The sequence below is a fragment of the Castor canadensis genome, chromosome 5 (genome assembly GCF_047511655.1).
Source record: "Castor canadensis chromosome 5, mCasCan1.hap1v2, whole genome shotgun sequence".
In the NCBI taxonomy this organism is placed as follows: Eukaryota; Metazoa; Chordata; class Mammalia; order Rodentia; family Castoridae; genus Castor; species Castor canadensis.
The window spans coordinates 168,940,083-168,965,416 of NC_133390.1; positions in this window are offsets into that span (position 1 = coordinate 168,940,083).

A 25,334-nucleotide genomic window follows, 5' to 3' on the forward strand; every position below is an offset into this window, starting at 1 on the left:
AGGCAAAACTCTGCCCTCTGCTCACAGAAGTCCACGTCCCAGTCGCTGGGGCCAGGGAGCACGAGGCTAAGCAGTAGAGGGGACTAAGGCTGCAGATGGGATGAATTAACCTGGACACGAGGAGGTTGTCTGGATTACCTGGGGTGGACTGAAGGCCACCAGCAGGGTCTTTATAACTGGAAGGAGGAGGCAGAAGACAGAGGACAGAGAGTGCCACATGGGAAAGCCTCAGACTGGCCTTGCTGGTTTCAAATATAGGAGGAGGTCAAAAGCCAAGGTAGAGTGGCCCCTAGGAACCGACAAAAGGAAGGAAAGGATCCTGTTCTAGAGCCTCCGTGAAGGATTCTTCTCAGCAGGACTGTGCTAAAGGCGAAGGGAGGAACACAGGTTCCTAAGAGACTGCTAACACCGTTGCTAACAGTGTGGCCACTGGGGGAAGGGAGTTAGGTGAGGGACTGAGTGGGAGGACAGAAAGTAAAGGGTGAACTATTGCCATTTTTAGCCCTATGAATTCGAAATCCTGCTACCTCGGCCACCCAAGGGCTGGGATTACAGGCATGTTCCACTATACCAGACTCAACTTGTATTATTTTTTTAAACACAACAAATATTTTGAATGTTGGGGGAGTTCCCTTAAATCTCCTCTGGGAACCACTGGCGACACCCAATTATTTTGCTTCTGGGCGTGAATTCTTTCCTTCAGCTAACCCAGTTGGACTTCCATTTGGGAAAAACTTCCCCACCTTCACTCTGTCCTGGTGGTTTAGGCAGCCCTGATTCCAGCTTGGACTCCAGGGTGGGCATGTGGCCGAGCCTCGCCAATAACAGTATTTCCTCTCTCAGGCAATGAATGGTAGAAGCAGGTGCTCCAAATAGAGTCAGCGTCATAGTCAGGCATTTGGTGGTGGCAGTCAGCAATGGCATTGTTGAGCTGGTGAGGGAGGGAAGTCTGGAGGTGCCACCCTCGTGCAGAAAGACACTGAGTGAAATCAAGACTGAAAATGAGAGCCAAGAGAGGAAAAGAGATGAACTTCTGATGCTCTGCTAGGATGCCTGAATTCACCTGTACCTGCAGCCTCACAGAGTGACCAATAAAATCCCTTTTATGATCTAAGTCATGTTATTTGTCACCTTGTCATGTACAGCCACAAAACGACTAACCTACGCTTCATTTTGAAAAATGGGAAAGAGACTCAGAGAAAGTGCATGACTTGCTCAAGTTCTGGCTGGAGTCTGCACGTGGTTGGGCAGAATTTGTACCCGCTTCTCTTCCGTTGCACAATTGTCCTCTCACCCATCCACCAAACCCACACAGACCCAGAATTCTGAGTCTGATTCCCACTCAGCATGGATAGTGGTGTAGAATCACATGTTGCACCGACAAGCAAAAGCCTGGAGCTGCGGTCCAGCTCCGGAGGCCGGGAGGGGAGAGGCCCAGGGAGGGAACAGGCCCCTGCAGAAAGCAGAGTGGCACACAGGCCATTCTTCTGCACCAAGTACACCCACGCAGCGACCAATCAGAAGAGACACAGGCCACGAACACACCAGTCAGAACCAGCTGCTTCCTGCTGGTGGGAGTCCTCCAGGCCCAGGCTCTGGGAGAATGAAAGCTTTATTTAACCCAAACTGTGCTCAGCACCAGCAACTCGGGTAAGCTCTATGTCATGCCCCTTTAACAGGTGAACAAACTGAGGCTCAGAAGGGTTCATTTGTTCAAAGCAAATAGCAGACATGTGCAAGGCACGGCTTCAAACCCAGGTTCCAAAGCCATAATTCACAGGGCTCAGTACAGAAAGAAGTCGATGGAGAACTGCAGGTAGGTGACCATAGGGCATTGGCCTGAGTGTCCATCCACTCCTCGCTCAGGTCCTGTGTGACCACGGGGATCCCAGGAGTCGAGCCTAGCTCCGTTTGCTTGTAGTTTGTTATTCAGATAGAGGCCTGTACTTCTGTCTCAGCCTGGCCTCTGACTGAGATCTTCCTATCTCTCCCTCTGATTATCTGGGGTAACAGGTGTGTACCACCACACCCAGGTCTTTTTTCTCCTTTTTTTAAGTTTTAAGGCAGGGTCTTTCTGTAGCTCTAGGCAGGCCTCAAACACACCATCTTTCTGCTTCTGTTGCTTCCACTGAGTGTGCATAGTTGGGTGACAAAAAGTTCTATTCTTTTAGTCAGGTGCTGGTGGCTCACACCTGTAATCCTAGTTACTTGGGAGGCTGAGATTGGGAGAATCAAGGTTTAAAGCTAGCCCACACAAATAGTTTACAAGACCCCCATCTCCAAAATAACTAGAGCAAAATGGGCTGGAGGTGTGACTCAAGTGATAGAGTGCCTGCTTTGCAAGTGTGGAGCCCTGAGTTCAAACCCTAGGCCCATCCCCCCCAAAAATCCTATTCTTTTATGTTTGAATATACATCCCAGACTTAAACAGATAGATGAAGCACTTGTGGGTTAGAGTTACGTGAGGGAAGGTGATTTTAGTAAAGAAGTTTGAGAAACTGGTCTCAGCAAGTCAAGTGGAGGTAGCCAGTGAGGTCTGCCTGGGGTCAGAAGTGTCACAACTGTCATGCACAGTTGGACACTGCTGGGGAAAAAGGGGTCCCCAATCCCCCCCAACCCCAACCCACCTGCTCTGGCCCTGATCAGCAGGACGCCCAGGCCATACCACTGCTAAGGCCAGTGCCTCAAAATTTCCCACTAGAATGATTATTTTGCCCCCCTAAACATTTTTTAAGAATCTGAGCTCATTGCTAATATTTAAGAATGGGGGAATTTCACATCAAATATGGATTTATGCCTCTTTTAAAAGGCTAGGCAGACCCAAAACTAGGACACATCTTTTACATATCAACAGATGGCTATGGTTTGATTGGTGGCTGCTTCATCCGCTGGACTTTACCCCCACCCTTCCTCACTGCTCCCCAGTGCTCCACTCAAGTGTCTGTCCATTCATCAGTTTACATCTTTCATTGCTTTTTCTGGGACCCTTGTATTTTCTTTATTTACAATCTGTATCCGGCCCTAACACCTCAGTCGAGCACTGCAGGGATTGTGGGATGGAAAGCCACTCTTTCCCATACTTATTTCTAAGGAGTCTTCAGCAATTAAAATAAAAGCTTCTATTAAACACCACCTGCCAGTTCCTGTGTTAAGCACTGCACCTCATTGTCTAATCTAATTCTGTCTACATCTCTCTGGAGTATCTATAATATAACGGTCTTCATTTTCTTGATTGGTCACAGAGTTAGTGATACATTCCAGTTGTCCCTCTACAAAACCACCCTAAACTTAGTGACACAAAAGGACCACCTTTTTGTTGTGCTCCTATGTACCATGGGCTGAGAATTCAGAAAGAGCCCAGCAGAGGCGGCTGATCTGTGCTCCACACTGTCCAGCCCCTCACCTAGGAGCTGCTGAAGGCTGGAAGTGAGTCCACAGCTGGGTCTGAAGTCACCCTCTCACCTGGGTGTCATCTGGGTGAGGATGACCCCAATTGTACACTACACATAGCTGGGAAGGTCTGTGCCCGCTATGGTTTGGATGTGACCCCGCAAGTTCCTGTCCCCAGTGCAGCAGTGTTGGAAGTTGGGACCTTTAATAGGGGATTAAGTCATGAGGCCTCTACCTTCCTGTGGGGAAGGGAAGAATCGGTTTGTCATAAAAGCGGATTGCCACCTCTTGTTCTCATACCAGTTCTTCTGCCCTTCTGCCATCCAGCACGTTATGACAGAGCAAGGACCCCTCACCACCTGCTGGCTCCTTGACCTTGACCTTCCAGCTTCCAGTACTGTGAGAAGCATGTTTCTTTTCTCTATAAATTACTTAATCTCTGGTGTTCTCTTTTAGTAGCACAAAACAGACCAAGTTAACCAAGACCTCCACTCCAGGTGGGGGAGGTCACATTGTGGAGGAGCGCGTGGGATGGGATGGAAAAATAGGATTTGCACGTGGCAGAGCCAAGACACAACGCAGGCAGATGGCTCCAGGGACATTGCTCTTTACAGGTGACTGGAAAGAGTTAAATGAGATAATATTCATGAGGTGCTCAGGACCTAGCTGGGGAGAAAGACTGAGGCCATTCTGCCCCTCCGATAGCTCTGGAGACCATTTCTCTGTGGTCTCACCCAGAGGTGACTGGGCCATGTCTCTGGAAACCCAGGCAGGGCCAGGGAGCTGTGCCCTGGCCCCAGCTGATGACTCAGGGGACCAAAGTTCAGGGTTGAAGAGTTCAAACACACAAATGTTCCTGAGCCCCAAAGAGTAACCCGAGAAATTGTTTGTATCAGCGAGGAATGACTTAACTCTTGGCAAACCCAAGCAAACAGCCCCTCTTCCTGTTTCCAGAGGCCTTCCAAAGAAAAGAAAGCCTTGGGTTTTGCTCAGCTCTGAGGCTGACTCTAGCCCCATGCCCCATGGGGGACCGGGGGAGGTCTCAGCTCCTTCCCAGGAGCAGGAGGCGGGAGCATTCGGGGAGTGCAGGCCAGACTGTTCGGTCTTCTCAGACTGAGGGGCCTCGGAGTGGGCTTCAGAGCCACCAAGACCCGTCAACACTGGTCCCAGAATCTCTCCCGTGCTCCTCCCGACCCAGCACGGCCAATCTCCTCCGTAACCCATCTGCCCTGCCCACCCCAGGCCCTTCCTGCCACCTTACACCACCCTCCCCCCCTTGCCCAGAACTACACGTAAAGCCACCGCATTTACAGGACACACATGGACCATCCTCTATCAGGTGGGCCTTCCTCTGAAAACCATAGCAACCAGCAGCAATTCCTTCTCCCCTACCTCACTCAGCCTTTCAACAACTCATTCATGAGTTCAGCACTGCAGGCCAGGCCGGAGGGGAGCAGTTCTCACCGCTTTGGGCCTCCTCATCCCCACCCACCCTGCACTCTTAAAAGTTATTTGGGACCCCAAAGTGTTTCTGTGGACGTGGCTTAGCACTATTGCTTTTTGCTGTATTAGGAAGTTAAACTGAGAAATGTAGGAAACTGTGTATCTGCTTTTGTAAATCAGATAAGAACAAGCCAATTCTATGTCATGTCCTATAGCCTCGGAAGACTTCTCTGCTCACGTGTGACAGTGAGCTGGCCGAGGTAAGTGGTTCTCAGCACTGTGATAGCAAAACAAATACAGCTCTGATCTGGTGGACCCTCTGAGCTCAGGTCACCAAAACACTTTAGAGTCACTGTCTTAGGGTATTTACAGGTTATAAAATCTCTCTCTCTCGCTCGCTCTCTATCTCTCAAGTCTTCTTATCTTTTATGTCATTGGCTTCCAGGTATAACCTCAGCATTTATTTTGCTGGTGTTCATTAGCATTGTAAAAACTTAGACAAGGAAAGAAAGGGACAGGAAGGAAAGATTGATTAGTGTGCTAAACAGATTCTCCCTAAGGACTGCACAGCGCCGGAAGTGCCTTTGTCACCCCCTGTTCCCGATACAGTCGGAGACATAGGTACAGGTACAGACAAGGCTGAGGGTGCCAATGTGGGCTCCTATTTGTTACCAGAGGTTATGGTCATAAGATTTTGACCTTTTACAGAGGTTCCTCAGCAGCGAGGCTCAGCAGTGTGCAGGTCACATCCCCCCAGCGCACTGGGAAACCTCACTAGACTTGTGATAGGACTTTAAGTCGCGATCACATGGTGACAGCATTAAAAACCCCTGTCAACTGCATTTCAGTCTTTATGATTACACCCAGGAGGAAATCCCCCTTGTGCCCTAGGATGGCTTTAACACGCTTTCACACTTGCAGTCTCCCTGATAATGGAGATAGGCAGAGCTTCAGGCTTGGAGCAATCAGCAGGCCACAGCACCCAGCAGGGATCCAACAGTGTTCTGGCTTTATTAATATGCACAGTGTATGTACTTATACATACGCACATGCATAACATTACAGTTGCTATGTTGCCTGACAATGATGCTCCCCTCCACCTCAGAGATAGTGGAGTTTGAACTCCCGGTCTTGCAATTGCTAGGCAGGCACTCCACCACCTGAGCTATGCCCCCAGTCTTTTTTGCTTTAGTTATTTGTCAGGTAGGGTTTCACACTTTTTCCCTATGGGCTGATCCTTCGACCTCCACCTCCCCCATAGCTGGGATTATAGACGTGCCACTGCACCCGAATTCATGTTTCTTATTTAAGTACATTTATTGCAATAATAAAATGAGTTAATTCAGAGACATACTTAGTATTGGAGAGTATTGGAGGTGGCGTGCAAACCTGGCCAGAAGTGTATGTGGAAGGTGGGTACCAAGTGGACGAAGTTCCAAAAATTCTCAAGTGTGGAGAAGAGCACCAGATGGAATCAGACACGCATGGTTCAAATTCTGCAGTGCAGTTCACTAGTGACCCTGGCTGAATGACTCAGCCAGTCTGGAACTGGTTGCCTTTTGAATTCTGGAAATTTTCCAAGATCAAAGGCATCTTAAGGTGATATCAGATGACCTTGGAAGAGACAAAGACCCCTAACCCCGTACCACCTCTGCTGGATAAGCTCTTTGCAAGCACAGCTCACTGTAGGCTCCCAGGTACCTTGACGTGGAACGATTATTTCTACAATGAGGAAAAGAGCCTGGAAGACTCACAAGGACTCATCCAAGGTCATCTGGAAAGGACAGGGGCAGGGATTTGAACCTCAGTTCATCTGAGGGTCAGGTCCATTTTATTCCTTACTACACCTGACCATTTTTCACAGGGCAGTGATGGACTCAAGAGTGGTCACCCAGCCACCACTACCTCTGTTCCCCCACCACTCTCTGCTTCTTCTGTTGATGCTACTAAACATGGTGGAGAAGCTGAGATCATTTGAATTACTCTGTGACAACCATAATTTATTTTTCTTAGCTTTGCAATTTACACATGGTGGGAAAAGAGAGGCTTTTCCCCTGAAATCCAAGGGACTAAGAAGATCTGTGAAGTCCTTGTCATCTAGTTAAATATTAAGAGGCTTATTTGTAAATTCAAACTCAAGTTTACTTTAAGAACCATTCGCTGGTAAATGGATGGAATTGGAGAACATCATTCTGAGTGAGGTTAGCCTGGCTCAAAAGGCCAAAAATCGTATGTTCTCCCTCATATGTGGACATTAGATCAAGGGCAAACACAACAAGGGGATTGGACTATGAGCACATGATAAAAGCGAGAGCACACAAGGGAGGGGTGAGGATAGGTAAGACACCTAAAAAAACTAGCTAGCATTTGTTGCCCTTAATGCAGAGAAACTAAAGCAGATACCTTAAAGCAACTGAGGCCAATAGGAAAAGGGGACCAGGAACTAGAGAAAAGGTTAGATTAAAAAGAATTAACCTAGAAGGTAACACCCACGCACAGGAAATCAATGTGAGTCAATGCCCTGTATAGCTATCCTTATCTCAACTAGCAAAACCCCTTGTTCCTTCCTATTATTGCTTATACTCTCTCTACAACAAAATTAGAGATAAGGGCAAAATAGTTTCTGCTGGGTATTGAGGGGGGGAGCGGGAGGGGGTGGAGTGGGTGGTAAGGGAGGGGGTGGGGGCAGGGGGGAGAAATAAACCAAGCCTTGTATGCACATATGAATAATAAAAGAAAAATGAAAAAAAAAAAAAAAAAAGAACCATTCAAGGTGGACACTGGTGGCTCACGCCTGTAATCCTAATTACTTAGGAGGCAGAGATCAGGAGGATCTCATGTTCGAAGCCAGCCCCAGGGAAACAGTTTGGGAGACCCTATCTTGAAAAAACCCAGTACTAAAAAGGGCTGGCAGAGAGGCTCAAGTGAGAGAGCACCTGCCTAACAAGTGTAAGGCCCTGAGTTCAAACCCCAGCACCACCAAAAAAAAAAAGCAAAACCAGACATGATCCTTTTCTGATGGGGAACAACTTTTCCATCTACCCTGCTTGTCCTTTCATCTGGAAGTCTTCAAGGTCAGTCTTGCAAGCACCCAACAGTGTTCGTGTTGCAGTGATACACTCCGTAGCAAGAACCCTTTATGTCTACACCTCCCCATCTCCTTCTCTTAGGATGCTATTAAAAATGTATGGCTTCTGACCATAAATTTAATTTTATCCAAGACAGAGTAAAGGAACTTTGGAATCATAAATTTAATTGCTCCCAAATGACCAACAATCTTAGTTTCAAGTTCATTTGTCCCCATGGGCAGGCTGGGACTGGACAGAGCTTTCCCACAAGGTCATTTGTAGGGAGGACGACTAGAGCCAAGGGAAGAGCAAGGACAAAGGTGTTGAGATGAGGGTGGCCCCTAGTGTCTGGGGAGCAGCAGGGGACAGCAGGACCTGACAGATCAGAGGGGACTCACCCACTTCTCCTTCCCGGGAAGGACCTCAGTAAAGCAGCTGCTCACAGAAAAGGCGCAGAATCCACCTCTCTCTCCAGAGGGTCACACAGAGGCTGAGTGGAAAACGGGTCATGGTGGGAGAACAAGCAAGGGTCCTACACAGCAAGTCACCTGAGCAACTGCTGGCTTGGGTCAGAGTGGTGGCTCTGGAAGAGGAAGAAGGGCCAGGATTTGATGACAGGCTGGATGTGAGTGTGTGACAAGGGGTGGGGTGCAGACTATGCTGGGGTTCAGCCTGAGCCTCTGAAGAAAGTTGCTGGCAGGCGTTAGGAGGAAGACTGATGCCAACGCTTTTGATCTCAGAAGTGGAGAGCAGAAGAGAGGTCCCAAAGCGGGGAGGGACGGAGAGAGGATGGGTAGCAGGCACCGTGGGGGACTGTGCCTAACAGCCACTTACTGTGTATGTCAAATAGCAGAAGCGAGAACCTTGAATGCCCCAACACAAGGAAGTGGTCTGTGGAGGGGTGGAAGTGCTGATCACTTCGCTGTGTCGTTGCACATGGTACACAAGTGTCGAGATGCACACGGGACCCCAGAAGCAGGCACAGGTAATAGGTTTCAGATAAAAATTTAATAAAAAGGAAATTCAAGCTGCAGACTTTAATGTGATGAAATGACTTTTGTGTAATCTTAGAGAAAAAGAGGAAGATCAAGAGGTATGAGTGTGTATGTAAGACAGACACTAGGGGTGAGACTGGGCCATATGAAGTTTAAAACCCCCGGTAGACATTCAATAGGAAATTTGGAATAGACAGTGGGGAACCAAACCTGGAATTTGGGAAAAAGTCTGGCTTGGAGGTAAATATTGAGCGCTGTCACTATAAAGATTGCATCCAAAGCCCACAAATTGTTTGCTGAATGACTAAATGTTGCTCGGGGGAAGAATTTTTGTTAGAAAGGAAATTTGAATGCTAAAAAGTTCAACCAACTCAAGAAATTACAGGAGTGTTCTCAGTCCAGGCAAAGAAAAAGTGGAACCCAGGACCATGGCTAGTGAGCCAAGGTTTCACACAGGCATCTGGGCCAGAGCAAACCACCAGGTCTATCTGCACAGAACTGGTCTACCAGAACTGAGTGGATGACACGCCTCTACCTCATCTTTAAAGCACTGCCAAGCTTGCTGCTTCCGCCTTTCCTATCCCTCTCTCCAGCTCTGTTGGTGAAGCCCTGTGTCCAAAGGTTCAGTTCTCCTGGCAGCTGGGCACATCACCTCCCAGGGTAGGCCAGCCAACCTGGAGCACAGTCTGACCCCACTCAAATGCCGAGTGCTCAAGCCAGGCATGGAGGTGTCCAGTTGTAATCCCAGCACTCAGGAGGGAGAGGCAAGAGGACCTCAAGTTTGAGGTCAGCCTGGACTCATAGTGAGTTCTAGACCTGCCTGAGCTACTTAGCATGACGATGTCTTAAACAGCCCCCAACCCCTGACCAAAAAAAAAAATCTAATTCTGTGTTCTCAGGTGTGCTTCAGTGGTCTCTCACACACACTCCTCTCAACAGCAGCGGTCAGACTGACTGACGTACCTGGAAAAGCCTTAGGGGTTGTTTTACCTCCTCCTGGCCCCCAGCCCCAGCCCTGCTCCAAGGTTCTTCTTGGACCCCAATTCCAAGGCAATAAAACCGCCCGACTTTCCCCAGCAGACAGGAGATTTCAACAACTGTTTCCCACAGTTTTACTCTTGATTTGTCTCTTGAGACACCCTGAATTCTAGCCCCAGAGAAAACACTGTCTCACCGATGCCATCCAGATAGGACAGAGATCTTGCGACTGTGTTACACTTTTTCAAAAAAGTCAATCAATTAGCTTTTCGATTTAAAATGTTATTTATTATTAGAACAACTCCTCCTGCCAAGGAAAACTCTATCTTTAATCTATTTCTTACACATCCACACACATTTCTTTCTGTCTTTGTTAACTGTTATCCACATGTCACAGATGGGGGGATGGTACAATGACAGTTTTGGAGTTTGCTTTTTCACACTTGATAACATTCTGCACACAGCGGGGGTCACAGTGCCTTCTCTGTGAGGAGCCAAATAGTAGGGTTGAGGCTTTGCAAGCTGTGTAGTCTCTGTGGCCTTGCTGAAGTGGCCCTTGTGACACAGAAGCTGCCCGAGACATGGCTGTGTGCAAAGAACCTGCTTTACAAAAACAGGTGACCAGGGATCACAGTTTGTTGGCCCTTTGTCTATACTTTTCTCCTTTTTTGGGCGGTGCCAGGGTTTGAACTCAGGGCCTTGTGCTTAACTAGGCAGGTGCTCTACCACTTGAGTCATTCCTGAGTCCTTTTGCTTTTCCAATAGGGTCTTGTGCTTTTGCCCAGGGTTGGCCTCAAACCTCAATCCTCCCACCTCGACCTCCAGAGCAGCTGGGAGCGCCTTGTAAGCGCTTTGCGGGCTCAGGGCCAGAGAACCCGGGTCCCACTTGGGAGCCACCCCTGCCGCACCTTCTTTGCCTGTGCGGTGGGAAGGAAGCAGCCACACCACAGCACTGCTGGGTTACCTGAGCCAACGTGCCACACCGGGACCTGTGGAGCCCCTGGTGGCTGTGTGACTCACTACCTACCAGAAGCCAGTGTCTTGTCTGCCTTCTTGTCCATCTGCCTGCATGAAAGGACAGTTTTTGGATGGATGGATGGATGGATGGATGGATGGATGGATGGATGGATGACTGTCTACTCTCACCTCCTATCCCCAGTCCAAGGCTCTACCACTTCCCTCGTCCCATTTCCTGCACCTGAGGGACCGTAGGGGCAGCAGCTACTAGGTGTGGCATTTCTCTGGCCTGGGAGAGCCAAGGGCAGACAGAGTCAACTGAGTTCCTCCTCGTCAAAGTTCTCGTTGGTCCTCTACAGAGACAAGCGCTCAGCCCCCTGACTCTTCCCTGCCATCGCTGCGTGCACTAAATCCTGTTGAGTTTTAAAGGCTCAGAATTTTGTTTCTAACTCCAAGATAATTGGAGTTTAAAACACAGTAAGATAATTTCTCAGACAGCACTGAGTGTTCCCACAAACATGGGACAGCAGGTGTTACAGAGCTGCTGGCAGGAGACTAATCTGTTGTTGTCAAGAGTCATGACCTGCAGTTTCATTCCTCGTTTCAAAGTCTCCTGTGCCCCAGGACACTCATGTGAGGGTGTTGATGGCGTTGATGGTGGCATTGCTTATAATAGTGAAAAACTGTGGGGGGGGAGACTCTCTAAGTGTCCCAGTGAATAGAAAAAACGCGTGTGTGCAAGTGAATATTAGGTGACTGAGAAGAAGGGCCACGAGTCACATATGGCCGTGTTCTATATGAAAGCCCGTATGATGTGATGTCGTCTATAAAAAAGTTCTTAGAATATGATGAGGCATCATTCACTCATTTGTATAGGGATGGAAGCTGGGCCAGGCATAAGGAAGTCCCCAGTAGGGGAGACGCCATCAGGGGACAGTGCTGTGGTTCCAGTGTGGGCTCTGGAGTCAGAGGGTCCTGGTTTGCATCCGGCTGATTCGTCAAGGCACTCAACTTCTCTGAGCCTCAGTTTCCTTATGTGAAAAACGGGACTGATAATGGTATCCACCCCAGGGTTTTGCAAGGATTAATGAGTGGTACACGTAAACCGCCGCACGGAGGCCGTGCACACGGCTGGATCCAGTGCGTGTACCCAAGGCTTGCGTGTTCAGGATGCATGCAGAGGGGGCAGGAAAGACACCAGCTTCAGAACTCGAACTCTTTCTAATTGTTTTGGTAATTACCGTCATCACAGAGGCCTTGAAATGTACACAGATAGTTATTTTAAAAAAGAAAGAAAGCAAATTAAGGGGACTAAGAGTGTCACCCCAATCCTTGAAAACCACTGATAGCATTTTAATGACTTCCCTTGCAGTTACTCTTTTGTGGTAATATGAATTCACACATACCTAGAGTGTGCCCGTTTCTGTGTATCTATACATCCTGGTCTGTCTGTCTCTCTATCTGAGACACCTTCCCACTCACGGTCTGCATTCTGCCCTCTCTGTTTCTCACGTGGGCAGACTCAATGAGTGTCTGAGCAATCCCTCCATCTTCTCTGCCAACATAACCCTATTTTTGTTCATGTACTTGGCCCAGAGTCCCATGATCTCGGAGAAGATGCATAGAGGTAAATGTATGTATGCTCCAGCTATAGAGTCAAGCAAGACTGAAGATAAGTTTGATGGGAAAGCTTTTAGGAAGAAGTTTTCCACTCTGATAAAAGGCAAGACTGAATTTCTGCCCCTCTCTTGGTCACTTCCCCTTCTTGTCTTTGAATGAGACTGTGATGTCTGGAGTGGTGGCATCCATTCTATGCTCATGAGGTAGCAATCCTAACGACAAACTGTTCACACAACAAGGATATTGGAACGGAAAGACAGACAGAGCCTGAGTACTTGATGTTACCATTGTGGTCCTAGACTAACCCCAAAACCACTAACCTTGAGATTTCTTAAAGAAACAAAGTGCTGTCATGATTGAAGATGCCAATTGTCCTATTGTCCATTACTTGCTGCCAGAAGCGCTGCAGATTCACTTACTGGAGACTTCTAGACAATTCCGGTCTGTTTAAAGAACACGGGTCATTGTTACCTGAAGACCCACTACCGTTTCCGTGTTCTTTTCCCAACTGCAAAGAGCAATGTCCTAGTGCCTTACCTCGCTTTCGCGTACTATGGGAAAAGAGCTTTCCCACGTTCTCAGAGCCTCGCAGCGTTGACTCCGAGTCCTCTGCCAGTGCCGCACCCTGTGGGTCTGCTTCTTCCCTTTCTGTCTGAGTGCACTTCGGCTTTTTCTTCCCTCCTTCCTCCAGGGTCGGCTTTTGCTGTGGATTTTCACTCTGCTGCAAACGCTCACCCCTTGGTCCAGGGTGGGAGCTCGCTCTTGGCAGAACTCAAGCTTCAGCTTGTTCTCTTACTCAGTCAAGCACCAGGGCAGCTCAGCATTCACAGGGGCTTTGCTTCCTCCTGCCTCTGAGGACATCCCCAACGGAGGCTGTGCTCTTCCTCCATACTGTGACCTTCCGTTCTGTGACCTTCGCTGGGGTGAGGCTTAGGTGACACTCTGATGTCACCAGCGATGACATCCCCCGCCCCCGTGCTCCTTCCAAGCACCGTTGCAGAACCAGGGCAGGAGGTGGACAGTGAAGACGGGTGGCGGATCGGCCACAGACACTTCGAGTTACTTTTAGGTACAGTGTGAGTGTGCGTGTGTGCATGTGTGTGTGCACTCGTGTGAGCGATCGGTGTGAAATGCATGGCTGTGTGCGTGTATGTGCACAGGTGCATGTGTGTGGGTGTCTGCGTGTGCACGTGTGAGCCTATATGTAAACACACGTGCCTGTGTGCACGCGTGCTTGTGCGTGTATGTTTGCACGTGTGCATGTGCGTGTGCGCGTGTGCATGCGTGCAGGCGCATGGGTGCTTGTGTGGTTCCCTGCCCCATACAGATGCACAGATGTTCAAAACATTTATCGATTAACTGCCCTTTCCCCACAGAATGTCCTTGCTACCTTTGTCACAAATCCATCCACTGCACACTTGCAGTGTACTCGGGATCCCCTGTCTGCTTCATTAATCTGTGCGTCTGTCCTTCCACCAGCACCGCCCCACTGGCTTAGCCTTTCTGGTGTGCAGTTGGATGGGCGTTGGACGCAGACCTCTTTACACTGATGTTCGGGAGAAAACTTTTAGGCTAGCTCTTCTAAGTAGTAGACACAAGTTTTATTTTTTGGTTTTTGGCTTTTATGAGCTAGGGACTCTCCGTGTAGCCCAGACTGGCCTCAAGCTTGGGGTCCTCCTGCCTCAGTCTCCAGAGTGCTGTGACTAAAGGTGTGTGCCACCACGCCTAGCTTAGTGGTTTTTAAAGATGGCCTTTATCAGGCGGAGGGTGCCTTCTACTCCAAATTCCTGTGAGCTTTTATTTTGATTTTTTAAAAATCAGAATGGTGTTGAGTTTTGTCACATATTTTAACCACATTTACAAAATGAACATGCTTTTCCTTTTTTATTTTATTTTTACAATGAATTACAGTGATTATTGATCGCTAAGCCAGTCGTTCATTCTGGAGTCAGCCCACTGGAACGTGGCAATTATCCGTTTTTATGTCACTTTATCCAACTGTCTGACATTTTGCTGCAGATGTTCGGGTCTGTGTTTATAAGTCACCGCTCTGCACTTTCCTTTTTTGGGATGACTTTGTCCAGATTGGAGGTCAGGACAATGCCACCTGATTAAAAGCCAGAGGCGTTGTCACCTCTTCGAGTGTCTGAGGCTGCGCTTTTCCCTCCTGCGACAGCTCAGCTGAGGCAAGCATTTTCTTGTGGGTGCTTTCAGATTTGCCATTCAGCTAATTTAGTCACTCTGGAGATGATCTGATTGTTCGTGGGACATTGCTGGTTTTAATGTGTTAGCACAAAGGCTTCACGGTGTTCCCTCTTGCCCTTTGCATGCACCTGGGCTCTGTGATGATTCTGACATTGGCAGTTGGTGTTTGACCTTTTTAAAAATCTGCATAACTGTGTAACAGCTTTACGGATCTTTCACAGAATCAGCTTTGGTTTCATAGACTTTTCCATCTTCCATCCTCTGTTTCAGTTTGTTCTTACCTTCACTATTTCCTTCTTCTGTTTACTTCGAGTTTAATTTGTTGTGGTTTTTAGTTTCTCGCTTACGTTCTAAACTTAGTATCTGAAGATTTAAAGTGTCCTCTAAGCACCACTTCAATCGTATCCTCTAAACATTGTGTTCTATTTTCATTGTTATTCAATTTAAGACATTTTATAATTTATGTTGTGATTTCTTCCTTAATATGTATTTTGTCTAATCCTAAAATACTTGGGAATTTCCCTAGGTATCTTAATAGTATTGATTTAATTCCAGGTGTCCAGAGAATATAACCTGCTCTCCGGGTGGCTTCTAGGCACGATGAAGTTGAAAACTGCACAGGATCTGATGGGTTCCAGGGCAGGACCACGGGTTTCATCTTTAGGCTTCTGTTAGCTGGCCTGTAGTGCCTCGCCCCAGGCCTGCACACGGAAGGCCCTCAGTGCACACGCTGACATGCATGCACTGACATTTGTACTAATTGCAGAACGGTCCATCCTTCCTTTGAAAGGCATTTCTGTCTCTGGTCTTGAACTCATCATCGATCTTGCAGCCGTGGGGTTGTGGTTGGTTGAAGTTCACCTGCCAAGTTCATTCAGGGGCGTGCAGGGTTCTGACATCACCGGTGCTTCTCTCTCCAGCTCTCAGTTCTGTTTTCTTAGGGGGTGGCCTTGTCCCACTTTTAAGAGAATCCTGCTGTCAACATTGCTGAACTCACCTGGTCCTTATACTTACTCCTCCAAAGTAAATGGGCTCTGCCCAAAGTCCCAGGAGGACCTGGCTTTAGTCACATGCCCATTCTCCAATCAAGCACTGTCGCCAGGGGGCTGGCTTGCTCTGATTGGTCAGTTCTGAGGCAGGAGCGGCCTGGTGGTGACACTGACATTCCTATGGGTGAGGAAGGAGGAGGCTGAGCGCTCAGGCACAGACAACTCTTACCACAGTAGTTGACATAACCAATGTCACGCCTGTTTGTGGCTTTCAACCAAGAAAAGAAACTTTAGAATTGAATGTGTGAAATGGACCCCCTTCTTACTCCAGGGAGGTTGGGCAAATTCCATAAGCCAGTCATTCCTGACTCTGACTGTAAATCAAAATCACCCTAAAAATTACAGCTGCTGGGACCCTCCCCAGACCTAAAAGATCAGAATCCACTGGAGGTGACAGGGTGGGGGTGGTAATGACCACGCCCTGCCAGCCTGTGTCCTCTCCTTCTCCAGTATCATCCCAGGAGGAGAGGGAGCTTACGACCTGGGCCCGGCCAGTGGGAGAATTTGGTGCCTCTGTCCACAGCAATCGGTTCAGGAAGGGTGGCACCGAGGTGTACCACTGAGCCAGTGAGACCCAGCCCCAGCATTTGATGGCACATCTTGGGAAACAGTCCCATCTCTTTCCGTCAGAAGCACTCGCTGTGCAGTGGCCGGGGCTGCCCCATGGGGAAGCACCTCAGGGAGGATTCTAACAACCCATGGCAAACAGCTCCAGGCCTGGAGAGCTGAGAGCACATGCCACAGAGAGGTGAGGGTCCCGCCCAGCTCTGCGCATGCAGTGAGAGCGCCCCTCACCTCCTGCAGAGAGAAGCAGCCAGACTTTTGCTTTTCTGTTTCCCATGCATGAAGCAAAAGCTTCCTTCTTTCTTTGCAGTGCTGGAGAATGGAACCCGGGGCCTCACACAAGCGCCCTACCTCTGAGCCCCAGCCCCAAATCTTCCTAAGTCTTCCATGCATAACCAGAGCTGACGCATTCACTCAGCAGCTGGTTTGTGAGCCTCTGCTCTGCACTGGGTAGCCACAGTAAGCACCGCATCCCCTGTGGAGACAGCCACCAGAGAACAGTGGTCTGTGACACCTGTCTGCGTTCATCACAAACCCCTGCAGCAAGAGCTAAAGCAGGGAAGGAGGGTGAGGGCAAGGTTGGGGGTGGAATCAAAATGGCCCCTGGGGAAGGTTTCGGGTGACATTTGTGACATTTGAATTGAGACCCAAGGAAGTGAAGAAGGAAACAGAGCAGATACTGGGACAGGAGAGGTCCAGCTGAGGGGACAGCCAGGCAGAGGTGCAGACCTGAAGCATTTTCAAGGAAGAACAGGACGCCTGTGTGGCCCAGGAAAGAGGAGAAGGAAGAGTAGGCATGAATAAAATCAGACACATGCCGGGAGCCACACCACGGGGCCCTTGAGCACCCACATCAGGCCTCTGACTTGTCCCTGGGCCGAGGAGGGAGCTGTGGCAGGAATCTGAGCCGGGGAGAGCTGCGGAGTGCTGACCTTGGGCAAGTCACTCCAGTTCTGAGGGCTTCACTGCCTCATCTCTGAAATGGGCTGATCCTGTCAGACAGGTGCCACAGAACCATGTTGCTGGCAAGATCCACCCAGCTGAAGTCTGCCGGTAAAAGACTAAGGAGGAACGGATCCTTACCTGGTCTCCGAGTTTCATCACCAAGACACTTGCTGATTACAGAGGAAAGCCCAGTAACTTGACAGCAGAAACAGCCAGCAGACACCACCAGGCACCAAGAGGTCAGGGGTAACTCATCAGTAGGAGATACGGTGACAAAAGGCAGTCCTTAGACCATGTCCACATCCCTTCTAAAAGGCTCCGGCCTCAAAATCACAGCATCCATCTAATCACAGGAAGACGCCTGACCAGCCCAATTTGAAAGACAACCTGCCAAATACTGACTGTGGTTCTCCTGGGCCAAGGCCATGAGAAACAGGAGGGTGGAGAAACTGTCCCAGATTGGGGGAGACCAATGGACAGAGTGTCTGATGGAATGTGGACCCCTGGATTGGCATTGGGGATGGAGAAAGGTCATAAGTGGGAACACTAGTGAAATTTGAATGGGGGAACAGGTTAGCTAACAGGATAACACCAATGAGAATTTGATAAACTTGGCATTTGAATTGTGGGTAAGTAGTTAATACTGAGAAAGGGCGTGACAGGCATATGAAAAACCTCTACCATTTCTATAACTTTCCTGACAGTAGTTCAAACTCCAAAATTAGCAGTTCCTACTGTGTGGGCATGGCGTGTTCGGTGTGTGGGTCGAACACCTGTGAAGCCCACAGTGCATGTGGGATGACCATTCTGTAGGCACCAGTGACTGCTACTCCTGACTGCATTGCATCTGTCATCAAACACGTGCTCACTGCTGCTTGGTGGCCTCCCCTATCTCTCGCCCTTGTCAGTGACTTCTCTGTTGGGACTGGGTAAACACAATACTGCAAATCAGTCCTAAGAAAGCAAGAGTTGGAACAAAGGCATTCAGGCACCAGTGGCTCATTCCTGTAATCCTAGCTACTCAGGAGGCAGAGATCAGGAGGATCACAGTTCAAAGCCAGCCCAGGCAAATAGTTTGAGAGACCTTATCTTTAAAAACCCTTCACAAAAAAGGGCTGGTGGAGTAGCTCAAGGTGTAGACCCTGAGTTCGAGCCCCAGTACCACAAAAAAAAAAAAGAAAAACCCCACAAAAACAAGAGGAATAAATGCAAAATACCTTTAACTGTCTGCATCACTCCCCCCATGACACAGATACCAGAGGCTCCTTAATGCCAAGGGTACTAGACCAACAACCTGCACCTGCACCCTGGGGGCAGGTGGAGAAATGGATCTGAGAAGGTCTTTGAGGGAAAAGACGGAGCCTCCATCCTGCATCCACCTGCCAAGGTGACCATAGCAAACAGGCTGCGTTTGGTTCTATCCTGGGTCACGGTTTCCCCCAATCTGTGGCCTGCAAACTTCTGACCAGGCACATCTGCTAAGGAAACCTTGGGACAATTCCTCTAATAAAATTTATTTGCCTAATTCATCATCTAGTCCATGAATAGGAAAGGATTGGAGCAGGGGGAAAAAGGTGAAAAAGTGATCAGGAAGAAATAAATAATATTTTGAGAAAACATGTTCAGTGACGTAAACAGTTGTTACTGTTATTACCTCATGGTTTACAGTTTAAAGTGACATGATGGTGTTTCTAGCAACACTAGGTTTCAGTGGCTGTCACACATGAAGCCATGGCCTTATGAAGACAGTCCGAATGGAGGAGGGAATGCCTCTAAAAATGCCTTCTCCCTTCCAGCTCTATGCACCATGTTTGCAAAGGTTTTGGCTGAAATTTGTCTGGCTCTTGCTATTTCCATTCGGCCTCTGGGTAAGTGGCTGGTCTTAAAAACAAAGTGTTGAATATCTATACTTTAACACGTGTGTCTAAAACTCAATGAAATGCTAGGTTGGAATAGTTTTGGATTATAATAGAAATTTGAGCCAGGCATGGTGGTGCACATCTGCAATCCCAGTACTCAAGAAGATTGAGAGTTCAAAGCCAGCCTGGGATACATAGTAAGGCTCTGTCTCTCAAATAATATAAATATATCAACAGTAATACCTTAATAAGAACTTCTCAAGCCCTGATTTTCAAAAGGTTCTCTGCACAACCCACTCTCTTCCATCCTTCCTTCCCTCTTTCTCCTTCCTTCTTTTTTTTTTTTTTAAACCATTTTTTCTCTCATTTGTTTCATAGAGTAAGCACATGGCTGACCAAGCATGTGGACCGAGATGAAGCTGACTTTCCCTCCTCCAGTGCTCATGTGACAACTCTCATCCTCTCCCAAGGGACTTCTTAGGCCACCTTTTGTTTCCACTTGGGAAGGTCTAACTAGAATGGCTGTGAAGTCCCTGTACGTGTGGCTAAGGGGTTGTGCCACCCACAGCCCACAGGCAGTCTCCAGATCATCCCTCTGGGACCATGGCCTCTCCAGCAGGGTGATGTAAGCCTCTTCCCCAGGGCTGTCCTCCAACTGCCCATCACATCCCATGGGCACTTCCCACAGCCAAGGGGAGGTGAGTGACAGCTTCACAGGCTGGCGGTGCAAACACTGTGCATGAGGCCCCTCCCAGGAGGAGGGAGCTGGGGACAGGAAGAAGGGGGGATGGGCAGGCTGGGCTCTGTTTCAGCCAGGGTAGGGAGAGGTTCAAGAATTCTCCATCTGAACCCAGCTCAGCATTTCAATCTAGAATTGTATTTGCAGAAGCAGGCTCTGTGTCTGACTTGGCATTTTGATATCTAGCACACAGTGCTATGGTTGAATCTTCAATGCCCCTCAAAGGCCCGGGTGTTGGGGGCTTAGTCCTCAGAGTGGCCCTATTAGGAGGTTGTGGAGACTTTAACAAGTGAGGCCTAGTGGGAAGTTTTGGGGAGGCCCCCAACAAGGCTCCCGGGACCTCAGCTGTTTCTCTGCCACAGGCCCAAGCAACAGGGCCAACCAGTCATGAACTGGAGTCTCCCAAACTGTATGCCAAGTAAACCTTTTCTCTTATAAGTTGATTGTCTCAGGTATTTTGTTATAGCAGGGGAAAGCTGACTGGCACACATGGTAGGTGGGCCTCAGTTCTTTGTTTTCCTGTCCTGGGTCCCACAGACTGATAGAAATAGCCAGTTCCTGGCTGATGCCATTCAGCTTCTCCCTGGCAGCAAAGACAGGATGGTCCTGACCTCCTTGGCGTTTGCTCCTGCTGAGGGTGTGCTGTCCCTCCCACAGCCATTGAATAACTTTGCAGGGAGAGGTGACAGGACAGCCAGGCATCCCAGACACACTAACATTTCTTTGTGCTGGCTTATGAACGGCTTGAAAATGTGTTTCTCCCTGTAAATGGGACCAACGTTGTCTTGGGATGAGGTGATGCCTGGCCCAGCAGCTGGGGTCCAAGTTCACAGCCAACACTGCACAATCCTTTCAGCACCCGTGGGGGGCCCAGGGTCATCTCACCGAAGCCCCATGCCCCCCTGACACCTACCTGCCCCCACGAGGGCGTTCTCCCCCTGCCCCTTTCTCGCCCATCCTCGCTACCTGGCCTTCACCTTAGTTGATGTGTGTCTTTGAGAGAATGCCAGGTTAATTCCTGTCCTCTTTGCTTCCCACCATTTCATGCTAATGGCCGCTATTTACACGCATCTCTCGAAGGGGACCTTTGTTTAAATTTGATCCTTCAGTCTTAACTCTGCCCCCAAGCTCGCCAGAGCCATCACCCAATGCTTCAATTTCTAATTTGATACAATTGTACAGAATTATGGGGAAAATAGAGTCTAAACAATGGACTTGAGTTTTTTTTAAAAAGAATCAAGCAGGAATTAATTTTCCAAAATAATTGTCTAGAGGTGATTCAATTTCACGTTCTTTTTAAATATGTATTTTTCAGTGCACTATGGCTGGAAGGGCTGATTTAAAATTAATGTGTATAGTTAAACTGTGAATAAATCATAAAATAAAACTCTGCCATGAAGTAAAACTCCACTCTGACAATGAAATTCTGCCTTCCTGGTAACCTCTCTTCCTCCCCACGCCCCACTGCCAAAATAAGTTTATGGATGGAGGCACAAAGACTTCACTTTTGACATGTTGTTCTGTTGTTGTTTGGGAGGTCCTGGGATTTGAACTCATGTCCTCACACTTACTAGGCAGAGCACTCTACCACTCAAGCCACACCCCAGGCCTGGCTTAGCCTACAACTTAGAGACCTTGTGACAGGCAGAATTCCTGGAAGGCACCTGTGATCTCTCTGCTCCCTGCTCCTGATACCCTGGGTTGAAATCCCCTTGAGAGTGGTGGCACTTGGAACTTGTTTCTGGCCAACAGAATTGGGTATGGGTGAAGGGATAGAACTCCCTTAACTGGGCTGTATTTTATGGCAAAGGTGGAGTATAAATATGTGCATACGTATTTCTTTGTGACTCTAATGTCTGTTTTTCTAAGATAAAAAAACATTTTTCTGGGCTGAAGGGTTTTTATGTTAATTTATGTGACCACACATAAGTTTAAAACATAAAATAATAGAAAAATATAAAGATTTCAAATATAATAAATATATCCAAACATATTTTTAGAGGATTTAACTTTTGGGTTTTTCTTCGGTTTTTTTGTTTGTTTGTTTTTGTTTTTTGGCATTACTGGGCTTTGAACTCAGGGCCTTGAACTTGCTCGGCAGATGCTGTACCCCTTGAGCCACGCCATCAGTCCCCAAACACATTTTTATTATTGAACTGTGAAAAGGCTGAACGGGGCGTGTAGCTCAGTGGTTGAGCACTTGCTTAGCATGCACAGGCCCTGGGTTCGATCCCCAGCACTGGGACAGACAGAAGAAGGAAGGAGGAGAGGAGGCTGAACAATTTCCGTGTCTCCCATCACCCATTGACTGCCTCAGCGTCAGACAACTGGTCTCACTATGTAACCCAGACTGGCCTCCTGTTGTCAGTGCTCCTGCTTCAGCCTCCCAGGTGCTGGGATTACAGGCGTGCATTACCATGCCCTGCTGATTTCCTTCAGTTTGGTTTAGTTGCTGGGTGGTCTTGTTTCTTGCTCTAATGCTGTAGAAACTGTCCCATGGTTTTTTCTGGCATCTTTCCACTTTCTTTTAATGACTTCTTTTTATTTCCTATGGAGGTTGTTCTTATGGCTGAAGTCAGGTAAGGACCAATCTTGTCCCCGTTGGCTGGGTCAGTTGTTCTACATATCCGCTAACCCACGGCTTCCCCCATGAGCAAAACAAACTTGCATCCGTATGCATTGGTCCCTAGACTCCATGTTCTATTTCCTTGGTCTGTTTTGTCTCTTTAGGACAAGGTTTTTCCATTTTAATTGTTACAGCTCCACTTGCTGTTCCCACACCCCAGCCAGGCGAGTTGTTCAGGGAACTGACTTATCCCAGCCGCACTTCCTTCAGGCCTTCCCCCTTCCCATTCCCTTCTGTTCAGTTTGCAGGTGACATCCCCGGTGCATGTGACATCCCCGGGACCACTTGGCCATTTCCCCGCATTGCACTTCCGTTCTCCCTCACTCATAAGTCCTAAGGCGGTTGCAGCGAGCAGGTTCTGCACGGGCTTCCTGCAGACGACCTGCCGGGTCCTCTGTGGAGAGGAGGTGGAGAAGGGAATGACTAGGCTGTGATTATTTATTCATTTGCAGGGCTGAGGATTGAACTCAGAGCCTTGAGCGTGCCAGGCAAGCGCTGTAGCACTCAGTCCCAGCCCACCCCACACTTCATGCCTTAAATAGGTATTTCCAAATTGCCCTCTTAAGTGGCCACACCAAATTTGAACTTGCAAGGATTATTTCACAAGAGAAGTCAGTGTCCTGACCGATTTAATGTTTAGTGTAGCAGAGATTGACAGCTGTCACTCAGTCTCTGTTCTCTCTTTTCACGGTAGTAATAGGATATTTAGCTTGGTACTCTGTTCCTGGACAAAGTGTACATTTCTTTTGAAATCCCATGCAACTAGGCCTGGCCGAATCACTAAGCCTTGGCCAGTAGGATGTAAATAGAGGTGATATTCAGCTTCTGCACAGTTCTCCAAGAAGCAAGAGTGTGCCCAACTGCTCTCTTCCTGCTTCCTCCTGGCTGGAATGCAGATATGATGACTAGAGTTAAAGCAGCCATTTTGGACTACAAAATGGAAACCACCTTATTGATGATGTGTAGCAACAGAACAGAAGGACCCAAATGATTGTGGGGCTATCAATTGGCTGTCTAGACTTTTATGTGAGAAAAAGAAATGTAGTCTGAAAGCCACTTTTTGAAGATGTCTTACAGAGACCATAAATGATCAGATCACTGAATACTGAAAGAGAAAGGAAGGCAAAGAAAGCCATGGGTCCCACTGGAGATGTCACTAGAGGTGACTTGACTTGATCACCCAACAACCCTAGGAGGAAGAGAGTCAGGATGTAGCTATGTAGCAGCTCTTATCTTACAGGTTGTTAAAAACACGGTTGTATACCTACTTCTCCCCTTGGGATTTTTCTCCCCGGTTGCTTCCTGAAGGCCGAGGGATTCTGAGGGATTTGGGATTAGGCTCGCTGGAGGAACAGGAGAGATGGCTTCCAGGGCACCTGGGGCTTTGGCAGGATTGTGCACTTGCTCACTAGCTGATTCCTCTGTCTTGAAAACTTAAGTGGTTCAGCCTTTTAAATCTGTTCCTAAACCCAGGGTAACGAATGACCTTTGTCCCCCTCAGGTCACTGAAAAGAATTTTCTTGTGTTTGTGGCTAATTCCTCAATAGCAGAGGCCCAAAGGGACAGATGCCTGGGCGGCTTAGATCAAAAATAAACACAGGAGGAGAGGGCCTGAGTTTCTTGTGTTCATCTGGCTTTCAGTCACTGAGTGGTGTGGGGATTGCAGAAGCTGTACAGGCATTCTAGGAAATCATTCTGAATTACTAAAGGTGCAATTTACCAAACCTAGTTTTTAAGTTTTTTTTTTTTTTTTGAAATCTGTTGTTCTATTTATGGGAACAGCCTCCCAAAAGCTGGTTATAATTTTAAAGAAAATCCATTATTCATGTCTGGCCCCATTCGTAAACTTAGCCTTGGAATGTCACATTTAAATGGCCTTAAATATTGTAAATGACATTTCTGAGTCTGATATTCTGGATTTTTCTTTGCAAGAACTTCAACTGGCAACATTTCCATCACTCAAGTAAATGCTTGTCATAATAAGTTCTACTTTACAGCAGATCTTAAATCCTTTCTTCCTTCCATCCTTCCTTCCTTCCTTCCTTCCATTTTTGTGGTGCTGGGATTTGAACTTGGGGCCTACACCTTGAGCCACTCCACCAACCCTTTATTGTGAAGGGTTTTTTTTTGAGGTAGGGGCTCATGAACTATTTTCCTGGGCTGGCTTTGAACTGTGATCCTCCTGATCTCTGCCTCCTGAGTAGCTGGGATTACAGGCTTGAGCCACCTACTCCCAGCCTTGAATTCTCTTAAATGTGCCGGTGATTACATACTAACTAAGGAAAACTTCTATTTCAAATTGTGCCCTTCTGGGCTATTTATGTATCTTCTTTTCTGAAGAGTTAGTTCAAAATTTTTGTCCATTTTTTAAATTATTTGTCTTCTTACTGTAGAGTTATAAAAGTTCTTTGCTATTTGTTATAAATTCCACATGTTCGTTATATCTGCCTGATTCGTGTGTTGATTTCTGCCACTCTTGCCTCTTATTTTTTCAGTTTTGATTTTTTTTTAACAAGAATGTTAAATTTTGACAAAGTCTAAGCAATGTTTTCGTTCTTGGTTTGTACTTTGTGTGTTCTAAGAAACCTTTGCTCAGCCTGAGGTTGTAATGATTTTCTCATCCTCGTTCTAGAATTACAATGGTTTAGGGCTCACCTGAAGTCTGTGGTGTGCGCTGGGCTGGTTCTCATGCACCCTGTGAGGTAGCAGGGGATGCTGACGGGGCTACTGCATGCATTCTTGTGCTTTTGGAAGCGTTGTTTTGAGAAGAGGTCCTTAGATGTCACCAGAGAGGCCAGAGGGAAGAGTCCTAGAGACCAAGGGATGGCACCACAGACCCCAGGAACGTATTCTAAGTAGCCTCTTCATCCCACAGGTCTGGGGAGACCCTGGGCCA